Here is a 24,239-nt window from a genome sequence, read left to right as displayed (position 1 = left end):
AGCCAGAATAAGCATATTGTTTTGAAGTGAATATTTCCAAAAACTTAATTTGATTAAAGTAGAAAGGTGACATTCATATCTTGCAGTCAAAAATTACTTTTAGCAAAATGCTTACATGTTAGTGTTTAGTGCAGTCGTCTGTTCATGTTAATCAGCTGCTAGACAGCTTGTTCATGGGCACTTGTTATATGATATGAACATACTCAATAGGTCTGGAGTAGGGAATCCAATTTCAGACACTTCCCAATCCGCGGTTCCATTTCTGTAGTAATAATAATACAGTGCTTTTGCTTTTATTAGCCTAATAATTGCCTAAAACATGCCTAGGCTAATGCAATTACTCGACAAAGGAGTTCTTCAACGAATTAGTCAAAAAACACATAAAGCATTACAAGTAAAGCTAACACAGTTGTGTACGCTCCAGCTCCAGCTCCAGCTTCAGTGCAGTGATTTCACTGTCTAAGTAGGGCAGCACAGCTGCCTGCTAAACTCAATAATACTGTTATTTAAAAACATAAACTGATTAAACTAAACTACAAACAATGAACATTTAAACTCCAGAAAGCAAATGTACCTAGTAAATACTACACATTTTTAAAAGAAGCAACATCATACAATGATTATATATTTATTTTCTTTTTAGCCTACAGACTGAAGAACCACCGCCTTGCTACTGTATTTAAATATGTAAGTTAGCCTGTGCGCACTCAACGCTCACTCACTGAGCAGCCGGTTGGGTGTTTATAGTTAACCTCGCCCAACAGAAAGGAAACGTACACCAGTACAGCTGTGGTTTTATTTGAAAGGAGATTCAACATTGTTCATTTGATTGCTAAGTCGCAAAGTACACAGTGTGGTAAATAAATAAATAAATAAATAAATAAAAATCTGTTGTCCGCCAACAGAAGAGTGCTTGCGTACCCCAGTTTGAAAACCGCTGGCCTAGATCAATGTCAGCCTTTTCCATTTAAAAATATCAAATATCAACAAATTATTGTGATTTTCAGTTTTTGGTACCTAGAACTGAACTGTGTTTGCTGTGAGAATACACCTACGGAACTTTACATGTATAACTGAAACAGAATTACTTCAGAATCGTTACAATTTGATTTACTTAGTTGTAATGTAGGGTCAAATGTCCCTTTATAACAAGTTAACCCCCCCCCCATTTCTTAATGAAAAAAAGTGTTATAAGTGTACTTGCATTTTTAAGATGTGAACAAAGTTAGTCCCAGTTGCAGCATAGTTTATAACTGTAATTTGAATACATAAAACAAGTCTGACCAACCAACCCATAGACCAGAACACAGAAAATAAACAAGGTCCCTAAAGGATTTGAAGAAAGATTTTCTGTGCATTGTAGTGCAGATCTAATATATTTAGATTTTGCCTTTATTCCTTCTCTTTATATAGTTTATTTACACAATAAACATTCCCTTCTAGGTCCCTGAAGTAGTTGCAAACATACTGTAGTCGTAGTCTCTAACTTTACAGGACTAACTAAAACTACTTAATATGGGACTTTTCTGTGACTGCAAAGATCTGGTTTAGCGCTCTGCAATCAGTAATGATCTTGATCTAGTGTAACTGAGGATCCCAATGAGTTAATTAGCTTTTAGTACACCGTAATTGGGATCATGAGTGGTACTAATGCAAGTGGATGAAACTCACTTAATACACCTGTTGGACGCATCAAGTGGACTAAATGAGGTGTACTGCAATTGATCCTGAATGTTTAACTGTGAATTTGATCGACTTATACAATTAAATTTAATTGTAACCCTCCCTGCTGTATTTTCTATTTTGATTTAACATGCTACTATAATATTTGAGTAAAAGCAGTTTAAATAATAAAAACAGAAAATAATGTTTTTGTTAATAAATAAATATAAACAGGAACTCAATTAAACAGACTTAAAAAAAAAAAAAAAAGGGAGCTCGTCAGAATTGAAAGGATCAATATTAGGGGTAGCATAAAAAAGTGAGTGGACTGTAGAAACTTGTAGTCGACTAATTAATCACACACTTCATTTTCAAAGAAGCAACAGCAACATAGTAATGTTTTTGAGTGTTTTAAGAATATACTAGAGCAATGTCAATATTTAAGTTGTATTCAGCTGTTTAAATGAAAGGAAAACATTGTAGTTGCAGTGGCAATCCACTGCACATAAATTACATTTTAGAACATTAATAGTTTAAAAAAAATGTAAAGCAGTCATGAAATACAAAAGTGTAAGTACACAAGTAGAGCACCAGACATTATCAAATATGTGCTTATCGACTATTTTGACCTTGACTGTTCTAACCCTAGTCTATATAGGGTATTTCTCTTAGCAATTGGTAGGACTGTAGGTACCAGCAGGTCATTTCCTGTATTGGTCCTGTACAATAAAATCCAAATAAATCAATCTGCAATACTTTTTTAATGAATCATTTGAATTTATTTGTAATTGCAGTCATGAAAATAAAAATATAGGTTATGCTTAGATTGTGCAAGGAGTGTTTACATGTGCTTTCTTTATCCTGTTCATTTCAATTGAATGTGCATACATATTCTTAAATTAGAAGTAATGTTTTTTAAGCAATGTTTTTATAAGGAATGTTTTTAAGTGTAAATAGCCCTTAATGTTTTGTGAATACATACATTTAACTTAGGCATACATTTATATGCATACAAAGCTACATACAACATATTTCCTATACTACTACACTAACTAAAGCTAAGGTATGGGATTTGCCTATCTGGGCCTGCATCCTATGGTCTCCTCTTGCCTGTCATTACTCATTTTCAGTGGGCAAGGGGGAGCAATTGCTGGGCATCAAATCACCATCAAATAAACCAGCCCTGACACCAGCTAAAAAGAGAGATGGATGGTCATCTGGCTTCTAGTGGAAGTATTCACCGAAAGCATCATAGCTTTGTCCCCTGATACCAGGCCAGCACCAATGCAATCACCCCTTCATTCATCTGGGTCAATGTATGACAGGACACAGTCATAGAAGAAGCGCTCATCTACTCACTGTTCAAAATGCAACTAATATAAATGCAGTCGAATGTTATTTTGTCTGACTGACAGCATATGGAAATATGCTGCATTTATTCAGACTTTTATTTTTTTTCCCATGAGCTAAATATCTTACATGAATTCAGAGAACACGTTTTAAAATATAGTCATGATATTCCCACTGTGTGAATTACTTTAACTTACAACCTAGTTAAATGTTGTATTTTTTTTTTTAATATAGGTCAAATCACACTATTTCAACAACAATATATTGTTATATATGCCTTAGTATTTATTTACATTGGCTTTGCAACTGATCAACTGTGTAAGTACTTCACCCCTGTGGTCGGCATAGTACACAAGTTGTCAACATTTGGTTTTGCCTTACTTTCCATTGAATCCAGACTTTAATACAGACAACAATGCTATTTTTCAATATTAAAAATGATTTGGATAATGTGTAAATGATTTAGAAACAAATGTTCCCATATTACAGGTTACCCCCCCCCCCCTCACCTTATTTCTTAATGAAAAAAAAGTATTATAATATTAAAAAGAAATCAGCTCAGTTGCATGTAAGTAGCAAGTTGTTGAGAATTGTTTCTTGTTAAAAGAAAATGGGTCAAACTTTGCAAAACAGTACCAGAAATACAGCTTAAATCAAGCAAACCTGACAGAGCTTTCAGAGAATACAGGGAACGCTATTTTAAGTGCTTAGATATCTTAAAAGCAAAACACTTCTTGTTTATCTGCCTCATTTTTCACGAATACAAAAGGTATGAAGCTTGGATCTAAATGATTCAATACCCAATCCACCTTGCACTTCTGTCTCGTTCATAGACACCCTGCAGCTTCTGCCCCCTTCTCCTTCACTTTCCCTTTACTGCAGTAGAGCAAAGACAGGGTTTGACAAACTCAAGTACAGTGTTACTGGCACATAGTATTTTTTTTTTCTTCTTACCAAACCATAATACCATTCGGAAAACAGTCGTCTCACCAACCCTACCTCATCTTGCGGTAATCGATTTTGGCTATAGATCATTCAGCCACTATAATGCCATCTTGTTACTCCCACAAACTCAGATTCAGCCATTAGAATAAATAAACAGCAGTTACCAGCTTTATATTTACTTTTTTTCTGTCCACTTTTTATTGAACATTAGACTTTATAAAAATATGTTCTCAGTATTGCACATACCATTTATATAGTGCATTAGAAATTCTTAGGCCTAATGCTCCTCAAGGGACAATTACCATAATAATTTGGTAGGCTTATAATTGTTCATGCAGCATCTGTATGCAATGGTAATACAGATCTCATCCAAAAGTAAACACATTGGTCACATTTCTCACTACTGTATTGTATTCTCTCTCTGTCTGTATAGGTCTAAGCATAAGACCCATTGAGTTCATATTAATTATTCCTCTTTGGAGTAATACTGTGCAACATGAATTATGTTGTTGAGCTAAAAGTGTAGTTTCTAATTCCAGTTAGTAAATATTCTCACCAAATATTAATCATGGGAATTACAAGGGAAAGTGGTCACATGAATAACCTTTTGATGCCTTCCACTCCCTGTGCTTGTCTATTAAATGTCAATTTTTAAACTGTAGGGTACAAAGGCTGGAGTTGAAGAAGAAAAGGTAATAGTATTAAAAATATATATATGTTCTACTCTCTACCCCAAGACTCATTCGACGTGTTTAATAATTAAGTTTGGTGAGAGTATATACATCAGAATGGTTCATTTGGGATGGCAATTTATTTTGCCTTGTTTATTTGCAGAATTACTGCATGCTTCTATAGTTAAAATGGACAATACACAGTTCTGCTATGATGACGCATTTATCAGGAGCTGATGCACAATTGTGCTGCTTGATTCGCTCTGGTGCATCACAAGGGGATACTTGCCGGGAACCTATATTGCAGGGCAAAATGGATAAAAGTGTTTGTTTTATTACGTTATCTAAAAAAACCTAGCTATGAAATTATCGCTGTCATCAATAGAAATCTACAAGAAGCCTATAATTCACAGAGACCTTTCCTTGCCCTGTTGTTTGTTGGAAAAAACAACTGAAGTGGAAAACACGGTCAAGTTGAAGCCAAATGATGATAAAGTGACATCTTTCAGAAACAATCAGTGACTAGGGCTTTTGGGATTAGTTAGGTTTTATAGCCTTCCACGTATCTTCCAAGAGTAGCACGGAATTTATAGGGAGCTCCTGTGTCAATTACTAGGACCTAACAAGGCCACAAATGCTAATTGATGTTTCTTGGACACGGATAATAGTGAGTCCTTTAAACCAAACATTACCAGGGACACTTTAAAACAAGGTTGTGTAGACCCCAGGATATAACTTCACAAATATAATACATAATATAATGTAGAATCATTTAAACACAAGGTCAACATTGTAAATACTAATATGACTATTTTTTTCATAGGTTATTAATATCTGTTCTCATTAAAAAAAGTTCAATTTCCATAAAGTACAGACATTTTTGCAAATTGAGATTGAGAGCTAACAATACTCTTTTTGCAAATGTAAAAAAATACATGTCTAATTAAAATTGCATTTCCTTCTTGGCAATGTGTTGTGATAGCTTTGCCATATTACAGGCTTGCCTGTGAACACGGCTGTAATGCAGCAGCCAGCACGGCATCTCTCAAATAAATTCACATGACAGTTGTGAAACGCTCCTATAATCAGTGACACAGGATGATTTTCCGCTTCTGACAAGCTCTTGTATTGAGTATGATAACAGTTACTTTGTCTTCATCCACTGCTGGAGTATAATATCAATCCGTTTGATGATCCAGCAAACGAAGCCCAACACTTCTGTATCAATCTTCATAGAGTGCTGCCTGTTGTCTAACAAAAAGCCTGAAATGAGATCATTCAATCACTGCTGGCTGGCCTTCTGTTGCTGAAGTGGTTTTAACTCCCTGTCAGTTTCCTTTTTTCAGCCTCTTATAAAACTAGAGTACAGGCATCTAACTGATGGCAAAATCACTGTACCTGATCATAACCTAAACTGAAATGATTTAGAGTGCTCTTTTACTTGTATTTTTAGTGAATACTGATCTCATGTAAATCGCTTTTTTTTCCCCCTAGATTTAACCACAAAGTCAACATTTAGCTAAATACATATGTTAACAAACACAGTCTTACAAGTTCTGAAAATTGTACTATCAGATATAATTTACAAATGTTGAAAATGCGTATCAGAAATTCAACATTTAAAATCAGTCTATAAATCATTTTTTAAACTTGGAGAGTCAACATTTAGCTGACATGTTAAATCTGGGTTTCTAACAAATCAATGAATTTAGATTTTTTTTTTTTTTTTACATTTGGTGAGTCAACATTTAGCTAACATTTCTAACAAACAAATCCATGAAAGAATACATCAACAGATCTTTTTTTTTTTTTTTTACGCTTGGCAATTCACACTTTGCACACCATTTGCCTAAAGAATGTTACATTTAGAATAGGGAATGTATATGTGCTATACAATTGTATCATTGTTCACGTAATGTCTAACTAAACTCTTCTAGACTTTTAATAAAGGCTCAGTACTGTTTGTGTTTTCTCAAAACGAGTAACTTGGGCCACAAGTTTGAAAACCCCAGCTGATTAGATTTCAGTAGGATTGCCTAGAATTGCTTTTTTTTTTTTTTTCATAGAGCTCTGTAGAAACTTTCTGCCATCTTAAAGTAAATAGCGGGGTTCCGAAAAATATAGCGTTATGCGTCACTACGTGTTGCTACAACTGTTTAAATAATGTGCCTGTGATTTTTATTTTCATTGTTAACAGCCTGAGATCGTTTTACACTTATAACCCTCTGAGAAATGATCTAAGATAAAAACAAATGGACAGTTCGCACAGGACTTATTTTCACCGATGTCGGAAGAAATTCAGAATCCAGCTGTTTATATTGTAATCTTTAGTTATGTGTCAATCAAGCTTTAGTATGCAAAGGGATGCATTAAAATCGTCATAGGGTGGTAGATCTATTTTGGACCTAAGCAGATTATGAAGCTTCAAAGTTCAAGGTTCAAGTACTCTCCTATTGTATCTGGACCTGTGCATTATAACAGTGCAACATCGCAGGCAGAACAACACAGTCTACAATTAAACTGTAATGCTTAGCAGTCACGTCACCGATCACTGTAATCACTGGTTCCAGTTTGTGCCAGCAGAATGCTTTTCAAACATTCATACCACCTCACACTCAAGCTCACTGAAGCCTCTCCAGATGGAAACAACCCTTTTGCATTAATAATGTGAAACAGGATCTGTCCGATAATACCACCTTCAGCCAGTCATCAGTGGTTCATATCTTCCCTATTCACAAGAAATCCTGTTGGCCTCTAAAATCAACTGTGTCAAATGAGCTTTGTGAAAATGGTGTGCCTTGTAAAAATTTCAATTCAGTTATTATTACCCTTCCCCCCCTCGCACTTACAGTATAGTGCTGTATAGTTATTTATTATGTGAAAAATACTGTATTTTACAGTTTTGAAAAGTTACTGTATTCAAAATACTGCAGTAATCTTTAAATGGCTATATCAATAATAAATAAGTAGTACTAAAACAAACATTTAAATTAGAAACATGTATTAATGTTTTCAATAAATCATTTTATAAAATGAGTATATATATATATATATATATATATATATATATATATATATATATATATATATATATATATATATATATATATACACACACACACACATACACACGCACACACACACACACTGTAGCATGTTGAAATATGTTGATCATTCTATAAAGTCAGTAATAATATAGATTTAGGCAGATAGCAGGGCACACAAAAATATTTTAAATAAATAGGAAACATTAGTACTTTAGTATGAAATCCATTTGATAATAGTAAATTCAATTTAATCTCAGATAGTATCTGATAGATTATAGACTGTGTGTAAGATACAACAAGGGTAATACAAGATCTGATGAGACTGTAGCAGTATTTAATTAGACAATTTACTGTACATTAGAAAATAACAAAAACAGTATGCAGTAGGGCAGTAGTTAAAGACAAGAAAATAAACAGTGTACATCTCTTTAAAGTCTGGGTCTCCTCTGTGGATCAGCAGAAATCTATAGAGTTGTTTTGCTGATGAAAAACTAAAGACTAGTTTTTCAATGTCACCATTTTTTTCAATCGTCCAAATACCAGCAATTCAATTAAGCGCATAAACTCTCCATTCATAGTTCTCCAGGATAAGCAGCTCCATTTAAAAGTGAATGCGGATGAGCTTCTGTCCATGTGAAAATATTGTTCAATCAACAGACAAACTTTTACTTGTCAGTTTTGATATATCCGCTAATAGCTGTGGGTGGTTTTGCGATGTCCAATGTTCAATGTTCTGTGAAGATAGGCTTTTCATATTCTTTATTGTTTTTTTTTGTTGTTTTTTTATGTTCAAAATGTTGCCTGGACTTCTAGTTTTGTGAAAAGAAACAACAGATTAAAAAAAATGGCAAAATATATTTAACCCCTTTAAAACCAACTTGTTTCCTGAGGCAGTGAAAATGTAACAATCATCCTTTGTGAAGAGATTCCATGAGACAAGGAATTGGTTCTTCTAAATCTGTAGTGTGCAGAAAGTCATATTTCTCATTTACTGGTCTTCGTGTAATTTTTTCAATAATAATTATGTGGATATACAGTACCAGCACAAATTATGGCAACAACAAACTTATTTACAGGAAGATTAAGGGTAGGGATTATATTGCCCATTTTTACTCACTCAGACCCCTTACTTACTAAATACTTACTAAATATTTACTAAATCTCTGAATAGCTCATTGTCTCCTCTTTTAAAAATACAGTATGTTATATTTTAATGCGCAAAATATCTCACAAGTAGAATGGCACCTCGAAATGTTATTTTTCTAGGAAAGCAGTACAACTGGGGATGGGGAGTTTGTTGCCGGATAACATCACTCAGACTGCTTGCTAACTAAATATCTTGGTATCTCTGAATAGAAATATGAACAGTCTCGTACACATGTACTGTGGTTCCCAAAATAGGATCCACTTTCTACCAATCCAGAATGACTAGGTATGATATTTTCTGTTCATTTTACCATCAAAAATAGGTTTCTGACTAAGGACTGCCAAGGACAGCACTTAATTGAATATTGTACAAGTCTTGGCAGTCATCACTGGGTAAAATAGAGAACAAATGCTCCACCGAGTCATTCAGCATTGCCAGTAAATTAATCATGTTTAGGGTACTACTGAACTTGTGAGATGGATTGCTCATTGCTCATTAAAATCCTTAGAATATTTTTTAAAGTGGAGACCATTATATATTCTGGGATACCAAGATATTTAGTAAGTAAAGGGTCTGAGTGAGAAAAAAGGGCAATAAAATCCCCACCCCTAGTTTGCTGTGAATCATAATTTGTGCCTGTACTATCTATCTATCTATCTATCTATCTATCTATCTATCTATCTATCTATCTATCTATCTATCTATCTACTGTATGTAACTGGATTTGTTTCAGATGGTTTGGGGAATAGAGGGTGTGCTGTGCTCAATTGAGGAGAGACAATTATGTATGAACCTGTGATTAATTTAAATGTGAGAAGGTGAAGTGAGAAGATAAATGTTTTAATTAAAACAAAAAATCTTCAAAAAGAAGATCAATGTAAATGTGTGTGTGTGTGTGTGTGTGTGTGTGTGTGTGTGTGTGTGTATATATATATATATATATATATATATATATATATATATATATATATATATATATATATATATATATATATAATATATATATATTAAATTTTAATTGGTTGTCCAAACCAAAACAAATACTGAAAGTAAATTTGTAAATTGATTTGTTTTCAATGTGCATTTTTTGTAATAGTCAATAATATTTGTTAATGAAGTTCTTTGAAAAATTAACAATTATTATTATTCTTTTTCTTTTGCAAAGGGACACATTTACAGTTACCCCCCCCCCCCCCCCCCCCCTTTTCCCTTGCAGCTACAGCTTTTTTTTATCATCTTACAGCACAGGTCCTAAATTGAGCTTTTAAAGGGGTACAACCAATGGAAGAATGCCATACATATTATCTTTCTTCTCATCTATTTGCTATTGTTCCAAAATGTTCTGCAGTTCTGCAGTAGTTATTGCAAAGAATGTATTTTTCTTTTTAAAAAAGAGTATCTGGTAAGTTTGAGGACAGGGAGTGGCTGTGCGGACAATATCAACTGTCAAGGTAATGGCTGATAATTGAAATGTATAGGTTTGTTTACCTATTCAATATTTTCCTTTCCTCCAGTTTAGTTTGGTTTTCTTTGAAAGGTGCTCTATTTGACAGTTTTAAAATTTCTAATTATAATTCCTCCGTAATTTCATCTAGATGAGTAAATTCTTCCTGACCTGTACTCTACCTTTCCTGTCATTTGTCAGAAACAAACCAGTTACTTTCTTTGATGACTGACTTGCTGAACCCAAAGACAGTAGGGATGATGATGATGATGATGTAAACAGTGAAATAGATTAGTGTACCTAAGAGCAGCAAGCCTCATAACGAACGTTCCTTAAACTAGAATTTAGATACATTTCATTTCATATAACTTAAATCATTTCATATAACTTACAGTTATAACCCTTTTAGATACATTTCAAAATGTAGTCAACATTTTAAGAAGTATGAAACATTCATTCCAATAAAAGGGTTGTGTTCTATTGCATTTACTTCACTTCACCTATACAGTAGTTATTTAAACAAAATAAAAAGCACATAACTTTGCATAATAAGAACACACTACGACTGATCGCTCCTAACAGGGTATAATAACCCACATAAAATGAAAAAAAAACAAAAAAACTAAAAACTTGATTTAAATAATTAGATATAGTAGGCCTTTAAAAAAGTATGTCCAATTTGATAGAAAATAAACACAATGACCTAGTTATGAAGTGCACATACTGTATGATAATCAACATCTGTTGCAGTCCAATGTTGCTTTAAGAAAATCTGTACTTAACCCCAAAGAATCTCCTGTTGGGAAAGAGAGTTGAGTTATTTGGACACACAATATTACTTACACAGATTGGCTCAGGAGATTTTGCGAAAAAAAAAGGATTTTCTCCTACAAGGGCTGGGGAGGTATAATGACCACAAAGTGAACTTGACCTCAGTTGTATGTCAAATACTTTCTAATAATAATAATAATAATAATAATAATAATAATAATAATAATAATAATAACTATTATTATTATATTAGTTTTAAAAGGTTGTCCGTGACTCATCATTTTCCAACAGGTTTATATATAAGTTTGGTGTCGATATTTGATTTTGTATATATATATATATATTATATATATATATATATATATATATATATATATATATATATATTATAATATATATATATATATATATGTAATCTAAAAAGACTATAGATTAGATTGTTCTGATGGTCTCAAACCAGTACAAATTCTAGATGATTAATGTTAGCGGAAATACAAATTAAAAAAAAAAAAAAAAAAAAAAGAATATTTGTTTCCAGATAAAATGATGTCAGAAAATGAATACTGAGTTATTATGTTGGAGCCCAAGTAAAACTGACTTTATTTAACAAATATGGAAGACATCAATCACATTGCATTTCTAGAGCCAGAACTCCAAATAAAACAGTACAGTACATAAGAGTGTTACCCTTGTGAGAGTGCAATTTATTTTTACAGTGAAAAGAACAAATATCGCTCAGGGCTCCAACGAAAGTTTACTTTTCTTAATTTTTAGCAGTGTAAACAAATGCATCGTGCTGTTAATGTAAAGCATTATTCTGTACAAAATCTGTACAATTTGTGTGTGTGTGTGTGTGTGTGTGTACTTGAATATACCGTGCTACTGAATAATCAAACAAAGTGAACATACATAAATGTATATTTATGAATACTTACATTAGAGGTGTAGAAACTGGTTTAAAGATAAAACAATGAACTGCTTTATTTATCTGCATACACTGCAATTATGTGAGTTAAATAGTGTGCATTTACCTTCCCTGCAAGTTTATTCCACATACATTTTAAATGGATGATTTTTGTGTTTTCTGTCCCAACTGTGTCAAGGCATTTTGCTCAGAGTCAGCATTGTGGTATTGGATCATTTTTCATATCCATTGTTACCCTGTCAGGATGTCATAGCTGGTTCACGAAGCTGTTAGATCTGTACAAATGTATAAATCATCTCAGAGTTGACACATTAAATTTATGCAGCCCTTCTAAGCCCGTATGCTTATTAATTGAAAACCCCTCTGTTTATAGACTGGTTCTTTTTTTTATTAACACGGATATTCCATATGATTTCCCTCAGCTGCCTGTTGACTGCCTGCCTGGCACTTTGTCATTTATCATCATATGTTATATTTGTCAATCTAGTGAGTTCTTTGAATAAAAAGTTCTCAAGAAATTACTTTGCATACAAAGGGTCCAGTAGCTCATATGCAATCCCGGTTCTACCCCTGGAGTCTATGTTATTGTTTTTCATCTGTGAAATAAAGTAACAGGTACTTAATGTACCAAAAACAATTTGTACAGACATTATTTTACCAATTGAAATCGCATATGCCTCACTGAAGTCTCCCTTATCTAACTGTGGCTAATACATTTTCATGCTGTGCTCTGATGGCTTCATTTTACAGTTGAGAAGATCACCCGCTCCGTGCTGAGTTAGAAATTGGACCCTAGTCGCTTTGGTCCACAGAGTGCGAGTAGGTAAGTGTGCAGAACAAATGCTGAAAAGTCTTTAAAAGTTAACATCTTTTTTTCTGTTTGTTTCAACAGTTTACAGTTTTCTGTAAATGTTGGCCTTTCTTTTCGTTTTCTGTTTTATGTTTTTGTTTGTTTTTTTGTTTTTTACCATTCACATATTATCCAATAAGATATTAGTCTGTATCTACCAAATAGTAGCACCCAAAGAAGCAGCAGAACTCAAATTATTTGGTTGGTGTTTTTCTGATACTGTGTATCATACAAGAATTTAGAAAACAACATAGAATTATTTTTTGCTACCAAAATATATAAGGCAGATTATAATGGCATTGTTAGGAGGGAAGAAAAAAAAAACACTAGTCTCTAGCCCTTCCATGAGCTGCAGGCCTGTAAGACAAACTCTCAGGAGATGTGTTTGTGCCTTTGGTCTCATGCCTCCAGGGACCAGTGTCATGCTTGAACTCTTTAGATGTCTTACAAATTTTAACACTGGTTTCTTATTCATAGCGGGGTCTGCTGGGGGGCGGTGCCTGTGGTGAGTGCTTAGTTCTTTCTGGCAGTCGACTGCCTTCTGTACATCAGTCCAATACTCACACCACAAAGCTGCTCCTGCCAATTTATTTGTCAGTAATGTCCTGGAAAGACAACCTGTGGCAAAGTGGTTTGCAGTGTGCAGGTGCAGGAGTGATGTGGTGATCAATAACAGACAGACAACGATAATCCAGGTGCAATGGTGTTTATTTATAATCCAAAAAGTCACTTGACAACTGTAAATAATAATGAATGGTAGTACACAATGAAGTAGGGGTGACGTCAGGCCAGAAAGGAACACGCAGACAGGCAGTACTGGTGGGTGAAACTGAGACGCTGCGGCGCTCTGTGTTTTATTAAACATACAGAAAAATAAATAGACAAACAAAAACAGACTAACGTTAAACAAACAGTGGACAAACAGACAAACAAGTGCTTGTACTTATTTTCTTTTACTTTTTATTCTCCTCTCAATGCACTCGTTCTCCACTCACGAACACACAACCATGCATGAGTGCTTTGTGCCTCTACATATACAGCTGTGCTGAGAGTCAATTACTAATTAATTATTCACTTCAATCTCGGCACGTGAACTAATTTGTGCAAACCCCTGCTCACATACTATTACATACTTTATCTGCACATGAAGTGATTGTGTCATCACCGTGCCTAAATACAACTATATTTTTTAAATCACTTGTGTTACACAGACCCATTTATATCCTGTGCACCAATACATATACACCAACATTAACACACCACATGCAACACGTAACACAAAATACACACAGGGGCATTGCACACTGCCACAGTACTACATAGTATAACCTAGAGGTTCAGTCCCGAAACAATAAACATGGTATTTAACACACACTCAATATGCAAACACAGTCACCAGTCCAAAGTGAGTGCTGTAGTGCTCATTGTACAAACAAAATTTATTGTGAAACAAGTGCAGTGTTGTTTTGTGCAGGGTTTTGTGCTGGCCTGCAGCGACAGCTCCAGATCGTGTTAGCAATCTAATAACAACAAACAAGTATAATTAGACATGACAAAACAAATAAAATCCTCATGATAGACAATACTCATCTCCTTCCATTTCAACGTTAACCATAACAAAGGAACAGATCACCTTGCTACGTCCTCTTATATACCATCAATCACACCCCTTTGGTTAATGATTGCAACCACTCCTTCGATCCATGGCTGCCACACCGTTTCCCTTCCGGAGCGATGATTTAGTGTACTGTAGCTCTTTCCCGTTTCTAGATGGCCAACTTCCGCCTAACCCTGGGAATGAATTGTCTGGCCATCCAGTCCAGGGCACTCTGTTCCCTTTACACAGAGCCCTCATAGGTTGGGAGGTAGATTAATCACCAAGAATCATTCTGTCTCTGTCATACTACCACATACACAGTGTTGCCAGGTCTGTGGATTTTCCACGGAATTTGGCTACTTCAATAAACACAGCCGCAGGAAATATTAAGGAGTCATGCGTTGATAATGTAATTTTAAAGTTTTACCACTAATAACATGGAAGTGGCTGAGTTACTTGGGAAAAGTAAAAAGAAACAGAATCTGCTGTAACAATGCTTAGTATTACAAATTAAAGTAGGTCAAAAGTGAGTGCAGTGATACAGTGTAAGCCTCTGCCAGCTACTTACCTGTCGCAAGACATGTAAAAATGTCAAAAGGTTGCAATCCTGTTTTTTTTCTGAAAAGCTTTGAATCAAATGCATTTCATTACTTCTGCCACCAGGTGGCCAAATAAAACTGAAAATGCATTAAACAAAACAGCAGGGGGTGCTGTGAATTTAACGACTAAGATTTAAAGGCCATCGTGACATTTGTCAAAGCATGACATTTGGCAGGTCTTGCTATATAAGGAAAATTTAACACTGAACTTTCTGTGCAATGGTCCACATTTACTTTATTGTATTTTGTTGACTTTTATTTCATTTCTGTTTGATCAAATTATAAAGTTCAGTAATGTGTTTCATTTTTAGAAGATGACCTTCTATGTAACCTTTTTCAGCATGTGACACCTGCTGGTGAAACATGTATTTCAGTAGTAATCTCTGACAAATCAGTTACTAGTTAAATAACATCCTCTAAACTGCATATTGCATTGACCTCAATTTTGTCATGCAGCATAATGCACCATATTTCTCCATTTTTATAGCTGTCATGGCTAGCACTGTATGTTGAATCATATCTGGCTTTCTTTCTTTATAAAGTAAAAATCTTTGATGTTTTGCACTAGTTCCGTGATTTATTTTACAGAGCTAACAGTTTCTAGGAAAGCAAGCTCCCTATGCTCAATATAGTATGTCATTACTGTGGCTCTGTCTTCTCCTGGTCACCTGTGGAGTATCAACAGAGGCCTGTTGCTGTAGCCATAAACAAAGGATCACACAGCGAGATCAACAAACAACAGCAAGAAAAGGTAGTCTAGGGTCCTTCAATGGCTGGGGTTCTCATTTAGTCACTCAAATAACACTAATATCACCCTGAACAGGGGCAGTTAGAGTTACTTACAAATTCCAATAATAGTGTTGGTTTAGCTTGTCCCCATTTTCTGCAGGGTTTTATGAGAGCAAACTAAATTATAAAAAGAAAAAACAACCCAGATGTGACGGGGAACTGCCCGTCTATATGAATGTGTTTGGAACTGGCAGGGAAGGGGTTAAATTTCTCCCTGCCAGGAAAACATGTGAATGTGGCTGGAGCTCTAATTGAATGATTATTGATTAATTGGGCTCCAGCCACAGGGGATAAAAGCCAGGGGAGAGGCCCTGGCTGGGAGAGAGGTGTTCTTTTGTTTGGGAGTTTGCTTTGTGTTAGAGAGTTTTATGTTTTAGAAGAAAGGAGTGTCTTGTTTTAAAAGACTTGGAACCTGACCGTTTATTTTGTAAGTTCATTTTGATTATTTGTGTTTGAACCTCTTTCTGTTGGCGCTTGTGCCTGTTTATTTGATTATTTTATTTAATAAAGAACTTTAGTTTTTGACTTTACATTGTCTCTGAGCCTCAGCCTGTCACACCAGAACATTAATTTGACTAGTAATACCTGCATTGATTTGTTTATTATTACCTTTATAGTAAAATACTGACATTATTCTTCTTGCAGAAAAATGTGATCTGTGTTTTGTGGGTTTTTGTGTATTTATTTTTTTTTTTAAATTATGTATTCCTCTATTGCTCAGTATTACATTTGCATTTACAGTAAGGTTATGATAGTCAATGTTTACCCTGAAATGTAAGAACATTGCCCTATTTAAATTACCTTTGCTAGCACTATTTATTTTCAAAAGTGGGATAGTGCCACCTAGAGGCTCAGAGCAGTATTTTTTGGGGGGAATTTTTGAATTTTTGGAGTTGTTGAGCAGAGAGAAGAATGGGCAAAAAGCAAAAGCAGCAGCAGCAGCCGCCGCCATCACCAACCCAAGCCCTGTGGAAGGACCCAGCGAACTTGTTCCCGTGGTGCACCTGGTGCGGGAAGGAAGACCACCAGTGGAGGTCCTGTCCGGACGGGCCATTAGCTGACTGATGTGGGCGCTGTGATTTGGATGGCCACAGCTGGGCAGGATGCCCCCACAACCCGGACCAGGAGCAGCTACCAACCCCGTCCTTGGCAGCCACCCCACCAACACCACCTTCACCACCATCACAGGAGATCTGGGAGTGGTTGGTGCACCCTGGAGCGGACCTCTTCCACGACATTCCCGTCGCCATCAACGCGCTGTGGCATCGAGATGGGGAGAGGTGGGAGGAGTGGGAGAGAGCATCACCCGGGGTCCCTCCAGGAAATATTCATCATGGTCCTGGCATACCTGGGGATAGACATGGGTGAGATTCCCCCACCTTGAAGAAATAAAGGTGGAGCTGCCGGCGCCGCTCCCAGAGCCCAGAGAGGGGGAGCCGCTGCTCCCAGAGCCCAGAGAGGGGGAGCTCGAGCGTCCACAGCCCACGAGGGAGGAGCTCGAACGTCCACAGCCCGGGAGGGAGGAGCCCGAACATCCACAGCCCGATGGGGATGAACCCGAGCGGGAGGAGTCGGTGCGTCCACGGCCTGAGAAGGGGAAGCCCACAGGCCCAGGGCTGAAGGGACCCACAAGGAAAGAATAGAGGCTGTTCCCACTACCACCATCAGCAGAGGAGGATTACCTGCTGGTCCTGCTGCCATTGTCGTGGGAGGACTGCCCGTCGCTCCCACCTCCGCCAGCAGGGGAAGAGTGCCTGCTGGTGCTTCCACCGCCAGGAGAAGGAGAACAGCGGGCGCTGCCTCTCTCTCCACCTTCAGCAGAGGGGGAACAGCCGGAGCTGCCTCTCCCTCCACCACCAGCAGAAGATGCTGGAGGTCCCTCCCAGCCTCTGTACCGGTTGCTGAGGGGAGTGTGGAGACAAGCTGGCCGGCGGCTAAGAGGCACAGCACCGCCCGGGGATGCCTGCACAGCACCGCCTGGGGATGCTGGTTCGCCATCGCCCGGGGAGGCCAACTGCTCCTCATCGCCCGGGGTTGCCTGCCTGCCTGCATCGCCTAGAGAAACTCTCAGTGTGCTTTCTCCTAGGGCTGCTGGTCCACCGTTGCCTGGGGTCGCTGCTGGTCCACCGTTGCCTGGGGTCGCTGTTGGCCCGCCGTCATCCAGGGGGAAGGTGCTGCCGTCCCAAGAGGATGGAGCTACCGTCCAGCGTCGCCAGGGGGTCCAGTGTCACCAGGGGGTCCATTGCCGCCAGAGGGTTCAGCGTCGCTAGAGGGGCCAGGGGGTCCCATGTCGCCAGGGGGTCCAGAGGGAGCCGGGCTGCCATTCCTGCCTCTCCCACCAGAGGGAGCCCGGTCATAGATGGGGAACTAGATATTCCACCTTGGCCGCCTCCATGGACCACGGACGTATCCCCATCCCAGGACCGGACAAAGGACTTTGGGACTTGAGGGGGGAGGTAGCCGTTGGGACCATGTGTGCTTGGCACAAGGGGGGGGGATATGTGACGGGGAACTGCCCGTCTATTTGAATGTGTTTGGAACTGGCAGGGAAGGGGTTAAATTTCTCCCTGCCAGGAAAACATGTGAATGTGGCTGGAGCTCTAATTGAATGATTATTGATTAATTGGGCTCCAGCCACAGGGGATAAAAGCCAGGGGAGAGGCCTTGGCTGGGAGAGATGTTACTTTGCTTTGGAGAGTTTTGTGTTTTTAGAAGAAAGGAGTGTCTTGTTTTAAAAGATTTGGAACCTGACCATTTTATTTTGTAAGTTAATTTTGATTATTTGTGTTTGAACCTTTTTCTGTTGGCCCTTGTGCTTGTTTATTTGATTATTCTATTTAATAAAGAACTTTAGTTTTTTAACTGGTAACAGTAGAGCCTCAGCCCTCTGTTATCCTGTCACACCAAAACATTAATTTGACTAGTAATGCCTCCATTGATTTGTTTATTATTACCTTTATAGTAAAATACTGACATTATTCTTGCAGAAAAATGTGATCTGTGTTTTGTGGGTTTTTGTGTATTTAATTTTTTTTTTAATTATGTATTCCTCTATCGCTCAGTATTACATTTGCATTTACAGTAAGGTTGTTTTGATAGTCAATGTTTACCCTGAAATGTAAGAACATTGCCCTATTTAAATTACCTTTGCTAGCGCTATTTATTTTCAAAAACAGGAAACCTAATAAGAAATGCTTAATTTGGAGCCAAAAGCTTTGAGATACAGTACTTCACAATGCCTGTAAGTTTTTTGTTTTTGTCATGCATAAGTCTGCATGATTATTAACCATGTTACTATGTTTACCTTTAATTTTCTATGATTGTAACCATATTAGTCCTTATTACCATGTTTTTATCTTAATATACTTTCACAAAAGTGAGATACAGTCTTCACATATAAGCGAAGGAAATGGGGTGTCATATGTATTCCCAAAAAAGCTGCATGAAACTAATCACATGCTTTCTGTTGGGCAAGAATTAAACCGTTCTTATTTAGCTGACCGCGCACAGAATGGCAACTGCTTCCCATTTGATTGCAGAATGCAGTGTCAAATATCACCATATCTCCTGACTAATCTATGTTTAAAGACAGTTAATAGTCAACCGAGAGCTGATCATTGGCTGTTACTTGCTGTCAAAACACTAAACTGTTGGCTTATGTTTTTCAAGACAATTTATCAATTATAAAATTAGTGTGTTTACAGGTTCTGCAATACATTAGTGTGTATTATCAAATACAGTACAGTACTTAGCTAGAATTCACTATATGTTTGGGTTCCCCATATGGCAGTTTGGGCCAGTTCAGTTACCTTTTAACTGTCTATTTTATTCAAGAAATGCAGTACTACAAGTACCAGAACACATTTTAATGTCAATTAAAAACTGAAGTGCCACAAAACAGTGAACCTGGAGCCATATGGTAGCCCCATATCAGGTCCTATCAAATTGTAGGTTATAGATGATCGGTGAAGCCTTAATAAGCATATTAATTGGTATCTAACAAAATAAATAAATAAAAATAATGTTTGGAGTTATATCATTCTATAGGGATGTATTCATTTTTCCCTCCCAATATTAGTGAAATCATTTGACACTGGGGCCTTTCATAGAAGCGGGTGGAGCCAGCTAAGTTGAGTGGTCACATTACTTCTTAAGAATCAGGAAGCCAAACACGTGGCCAGAAAACAAGGCTTCCACAAGCATAAAACCAGTTAGAGACTCAGAAAATACTCAATGATTGCAAACACACTCTGGGTACCTACAGTGCTGCTTTAAGAGATGAACATTTGTCAGTGTTTAATATTTTATCTGATCTACTATATATTTATAGTCTTTTTAATGTAAAATACTGGCTAGTTAAAGTTAGCAGGCAGCCTTGGTTTAAGTGTTTATGAAAGAAAACACACACATGGTTCTCCACCTTTAAAAAAAGTCAATACAGACATGACTATTGTTACATAGTGGTAACTCCCTAGAATATTGTGTTCTATTCTATCCCACAAATGATGCGGTTTAAAATAACCTTCCAAAATGTGCTGCATTGAGTAAAGTTGGAAAAGATCATTTCTCATGCATGGCATAAAACTGGTAGAATCCAAGAGTCCAGGAAGTGACCTATTTCTACCACATAGTTTTAAGGACAATTGCTTATTCCTCTGCATTGTGCAGTAAGTCAGTATTAAAATATTTTTCAAATAGGCACAACAGCACAACATTGAAGTACAGAAGCAGACATATTTGGTTTGATTGTGGTGGCAAAATCATTTCATATAAATGAAACAGTATTATAAAAGGTATTTCTTCAATGGATTTGTATGAACAATACTACTAAGTTTAAACACTGTGCTTACGGAGGAGGAAAGAAAACTCATTTTGTTTTTTACCCAGCTATGGACTTGCTACAATATATCGGCAGGTTTCAACCTCTTTTATTATTCAACAATTTATTTATAAGTATCATAGAAAACAAACCTAAAGTAAAACTGATAGGCTATTACAAAAATACATCAACCCAGATTGATTTTGTATCCTTACAGCATTCTGTCTGGAGAGCTTTAGAGTAAGCTGTCGTTTTATACGACTCATTGCATGTGTGTAAATGTTTTCCTTTCCATGTGATTTTTATTTCTTTTGACCATTCTCCAAGTAAGAAGTAAGTGAAATAAAAGTCCTTGACCTGCTCCACAACACACACACACACACACACACAAGTTATCCTTGAACAAAAAACACACCATGTTCTGTAAACAGATGGCTTTTTCTAGACATGTCTTACTGGCCTTTTGCTCTGTTATTTAAAACAACCACTGGACCAAGACAATACATGAAAGGATTCCCAGCATGTTTAACAGAATGAAGGAGTTGAAGTGGATGGCCCAATGTCCACAATGTCCAGTTTTGTACCCCTCTGAACTTAAAAATTAGCTGTAGAAGCATAGTTCTTCTTAACATCCCAAAATGGCTTATGTTTACAATAAAAATTCCAATATTTATTTTCCTAATATTAATTACTGAAGTAATGTATTTTAGGTTAGCTTTTGTTTGACTACAGTAGGCCAATATACTGTAAGCTCTGATGCCTGTTGCTGGATTCCAGTCTACATTCCTCAAAACAGTGAATGGAAACTATGGATAAATATGTCTAAGAAATGAATAACACTAGCCATGTGTAACACCGCCAAGAAGACCAAGATGGTATTCAAATGGTATATAGTATCTCCTATATGATATTTATAATGCACATTTGTATTGCCGGCATGCAGTACCTTACACATTTCTTTATTAAATGTCATTTGCCATGTGTCTGCCCAGTTCTGAATCTTGTCTAGATCATTTTCAATGACCTTTGCTGCTGCAACAGTGTTTGCTACTCCTCCTATTTTTGTTTCATCTGCAAAATTTAACAAGATTGCTTACTATACCAGAATCAAAGTAATTAATATAGATTAGGAATAACAGAGGATCTAATACTGAACCTTGTGGTACTCCACTGGTTACCTCGCTCTATGTTGAGGTTTCTGTTCTAATCAGTACTTTCTGTTTTTTACATGTTAACCACTCCCTAATTCATGTGCATGCATTTCCTTGAACCCCTACTGAGTTCAGTTTGAGAATTAATCTTTTATGCGGGACTTTGTCAAAAGCTTTCTGGAAATCTAAATAAACTATGTCATATGCTTAGCAATTATCCATTGTCGATGTTGCATCCTCAAAAATGTCAAGCAGGTTAGTTAGTCACAATCTCCCTTTCCTAAAGCCATGCTGACTGTCTCCCAGGATACTGTTACCATACAGGTAATTGAAACGGTAATTACGATAAGAAATGCTTTTAATGTGTATTTTAACTATAAACTAATCTGCTTTAGAAACACTATGTTTAATCGCGTTGTTACTTGACAAATTAGAGTGATTTAATAATTATGAGACACAAATATATTTATAAAGGAATAAGGTCACGTACCCAAATCTCTTCCAGCTCAGGCAGATTGATGTCATCCAGAATGTTTTGGTGTGTGTGAGTTCAGTCAGCTTTGTGTCATACTGCTTTGCAGCCAGGACTTCAGCCATTGTAGGCTGCTAAAATTGCATTCTGCTTGGGCCGAAGAGGCTGGTGAAATGAGCAGCAAAACATAAAAGTTGTTCAACTTGTTGGAAAAGTCTCTTGACTTCGGTTGTCAATTCTTGCATTATTTGTTTATTTATTTATTTATTTTAATTTGGAATCGGCAATTATTTTTTCTCATTTTCTCTCCAATTTGGAAAGCCCAATTTATTTTTCAGCCCGGCTCACTGCTGCCACCCCCGCACTGACTCGGGAGAGACAAAGACAGACACACACGTCCTCTGAAACGAAAAGTACTGTTCCCAATCGAAATCTTACAGTAAGCTTTTGGCATGAGAAACTGTTTCTGATCTGCTCTGCCGCTTCCTCCAAACTGGACAGTACCTCTGAGCTTTCTGTTAAAATAGACTTCACAGCTGCACAGCACGTTGGCCATCTCGTTAGACATAGTGTCCTGATTGAGTGAAACTTTGTATTTTTACTGCTAGCAATAGATATAAATATTTTCTTATATTTGCCTGATGCGCTGTAAAAATGACCAAGTTCTTAAGCCCATTGAAGAACATCTCTGCAACGGCAGAGGCAGAGTGTGATGCCACAAGATGGCAAGAATGAGTGCCACAGTGAACATAGAGCTAAAGGCTGCTTTGAATTTATTTCTGCCTGACACCCACGGCAGGCTCCAGACAAATTTGAAGCGCCATTGTACACCTGACTATGCAAGTAGAAGCAAAGCTTAGTGCTCATGATACCAAGAAAGGTCTCATGAGCATTAAGCACTTCATCAATGTATCTAATACATATCGATTCTTGTTCCTTTCTACTGACGTCCTGTGTGCCAGCTACAATAACTGAAAAAACTGGAAGTTAATGCAACTTGTCTGGCAGATTGTAAGTATTACAGAATGAGTTTGCAACTGCAATATTTAATTTTGAATATCTCTTGATGTTGTGTTTGTTTTTCTTATTATCCATTGTTTTAGTTGTGGTTCATCTTCACATCATAATGACAACAGCTTCTTAAAGTTTCCTTCCTTTGAGTCGAGACTATGAAAGGCAAATTCTTGACGAGCTAAATACCTGACTGAAGTGAATATTTTTCAGAGACGCTTTTGTGCAACCTCTTACTCACACAGCACTTGGTCACTGAGCAATGCATCAGCTGACTTTGATTGTTCATGTTGTTTTTAGTTGCTATGATGCCAGTCTAAGAGTAAATAATTTTTTTTATGGCTTTGCAGGGGTGACGTCAGAACCAGGAACAGAAACCAAAACACGCTTGTTGGCGGTGGAAACTGAGCTGTGGCGCTCAGTTTATTTATTAAATAATAATACAAACAAAAGATGTGAACAAATAAAAGACACACAAAATAAAGGGTGCATTGGACAAACAAATAGACAGACAAAACAGATGTGGACGAACCCAACAAACAAGTACCGAGCTGGCACTTCCAGCACGCTGTAGCAATTGTTATTCTAATCAAAACTCTCCTTTCTCTCACCCATTCTCGACCTCCGAACACACAACCCAGAGTGAGTGAAAACATACTGTTTTTATGCAGCTGTACCGAGACTCGATTGCTAATCAATCATTCAATTGGAGTCTCGGTACAACTGCACGTGAATTAATTAGTGTAATTCCCCATGCTCACATATTACATTTTATCTGCACATGAAGTATTGTGCAATCCTCGTGCCTAAATACAAATATACATTTTAAACACTTGTGCTCATAACCCATATTTATATCCCATGTATTTTATACATAAACACCAACATTAACACACTACATACAAAATAAAACACTTAATAAACATAAAGGGGCGGCACACTCCGCCACTATGGCCTTTATCTTTTTCCAGGGCTTTCTTCTAATTGCG

The sequence above is a fragment of the Polyodon spathula genome, chromosome 3, assembly GCF_017654505.1.
Source record: "Polyodon spathula isolate WHYD16114869_AA chromosome 3, ASM1765450v1, whole genome shotgun sequence".
In the NCBI taxonomy this organism is placed as follows: Eukaryota; Metazoa; Chordata; class Actinopteri; order Acipenseriformes; family Polyodontidae; genus Polyodon; species Polyodon spathula.
This window is presented reverse-complemented; position numbering follows the sequence as displayed.